Source organism: Macrobrachium rosenbergii, chromosome 1, assembly GCF_040412425.1.
Source record: "Macrobrachium rosenbergii isolate ZJJX-2024 chromosome 1, ASM4041242v1, whole genome shotgun sequence".
Taxonomy (NCBI): domain Eukaryota; kingdom Metazoa; phylum Arthropoda; class Malacostraca; order Decapoda; family Palaemonidae; genus Macrobrachium; species Macrobrachium rosenbergii.
In genome coordinates this window covers 31,977,614-31,980,113 of record NC_089741.1, presented here as the reverse complement: position 1 = coordinate 31,980,113, position 2,500 = coordinate 31,977,614, and positions in this window count along the sequence as shown.

The following is a 2,500-nucleotide window of genomic DNA, read 5'->3' as shown; positions in this document are numbered from 1 at the left end:
TGCAGTATCTGCAAAAAAACAAAGCTGAGAAAAATGGTAGATACTGCAGTTTTCCCTTGCCTCACTACTGATTTTGCAGATATTGCAAATGGGACCCCCCTAAATAAAGCACTGAAGAATCATTCTGAAACTGCAGTAACTTGTGTATTGGTGTTTTCATGAGCCCAGTAGGTGGCATATCTCAATTTCGAAAATTTTGCAAATCCTGCAGTTTTCCATTTTAGGACAGAATATATTCGTGAAAAATGAGTTAAATTGTTTAAGTTAGATATGCAACAGAGAAAATACGTCCATCAGAAGAAAAAGAGACCAGTGATAACGGAGAGTTAAATCTAAAAGAAAAAAATGAGGGAAGAGGGAATTAACAGAACAAAAAGTAAAGAAGGTGTGAGTTGATGATGGAAATTTGAAGAGTAAAAATAACGAAATGGACAATAAAGGAAATGGATGAACGGAATGGGTGATAAAGAGAGAGAGAGGAAAAAAAGGGACATTTAAAGACGGAAGGGAGGTAGGATTAATTGAAGAGAAAGAAAACTGTGGGAGAAGGCGAGAGAAATAAAAACTCAACAACAAAAGGGGGAGTGCAAAGCAACGTGTATTAAAAACTGGCGAGAAGCATAGAGGAGAAGAAGAAGGATAATATACAAGAAGATTAAGTTACAAGAGATAATGAGAAAGTGCATAAGTATAGGAAATAGCTTCAATATAGATTTTGCAATAAAAAAAAAAATAAAAATGATATCCGTCGATTTGATAAATTACTGGATAAAGAAAAAATACAACAAATGAGAATAAATAAGAATTATAAAATAAAATAAATAAAAATGATATGCTTCGAATTGATGAATTACTGGATAAGGGAAAAATAAAAATAAAAGATATAATAAAATAAATAAAGATGATATGCTTCGAATTGATAAATAGAAAAAAAAAAAATATTTGTCGATTTGATGAATTACTGGATAAAGTAAAAGAATAAAATAAAAAAATGAAATATAACAAATAAAGATATGCTTCAGAAATGATAAATTACTGAATGAAGGAAAAAGGCTACATTTTGCAAACTTTATCTTTGAGGTAACTTTGTAAAAATAGCAAAAAAAGAAAAATATTTTGACTTCAGCGTAAGAATTGATATATTTTTTAGAGAGGTTTTAATTGCACTGTATACTCTCATGAAGGTTTTATTTCCAAAATGAATTTATAAAAATAATTGACAAAGGATATGATCTTCATCATGGTAAGAAATCGACATTAAGATATTATTAGTAATTTTATTACCATTCCTGTCTTTCATACACAAACAATTGAGGGTGTGGAAAAAGTTAAGTATACCTTTTTTTTACCAGACCACTGAGCTGATTAACAGCAAAGTCAGATGGAAGAAAGAGAATAGGAACGGAGGTACAGTAAAAATGAATGAAAAGGGGTTGCAGCTAGGGGCCGAAGGGACGCTGCAAAAGACAAGTAATGCATACATTGCACAACGAGAGGTGCACTGACGTCATTGATTTTAAATGGCTTTTTCTTGAATCTCTGCTTACCCGAAGGATTCCATATTCTTTTAGTTTTTGTGAATATATTAATGATCAGTAAAACCAGATGATTCAGATACATTACGTGGGCACATCTGTAAGAAAAATTGGCATAATCAAAAGAAAACTTTTGAAAATCAAACACTGGACAAACACGCACCCTTAATTACTACAAGCTCGCGAACAATGGGGGGACAAAACTCTTTGTTTATTGATTAGAGGAAATATGACAATTTTCCCCAATTAGGCGTTTTTACAGCAATTTTTAACCTCGGTGTAAAAGACCTCTTTTGGAAAACTGCCTGGCGACAATGGTATTTCTTCCGTTCGTTAATTGCGACAACGACACGAGAACGGATTACAACATACAAGCGACCGAAAAATAATTATTAAATAAATAAATGAAAACAAGTAAAAAATGCGCCGAAGTTTGTCCGGCGCAATCGAGTTTTCCGTACAGCTATTACAGCGTATAATAAAGGCCACCGAATATAGATCTATCTTTCGGTGGTCTCGGTATCATGACCAAAGCCCATGAAACTTTAACCACGGCCTGGTAGTGGCCTATCCTATATCGTTGCCAGAAGCACGATTGTGGCCAATTTTAATCTTAAATAAAATAAAAAATACTGAGGCTAGAGGGCTGCAATTTGGTATGTTTGATGATTGGAGGGTGGGTGATCAACATACCAATTTGCAGCCCTCTAGCTTGAGTAATTTCTAAGATCAGAGGGCGGACAGAAAAAGTGCGGACAGAAAAGTGCAGACAGCATAAAGTGCGGACGGACAGGCAAGGCCGGCACAATAGTTTTCTTTTAGAGAAAACTAAAAACCTCAGGCAGATATTGTTGACTTTTTCTACAGAAGTGTAGGATGGGAAATCAGGATGAAATGGAAGAGAGAAGGAATAGGATATTAGGTTATTTTAGGAGTCACAGGACGTTGTTTTTCCAGTCCTTTCA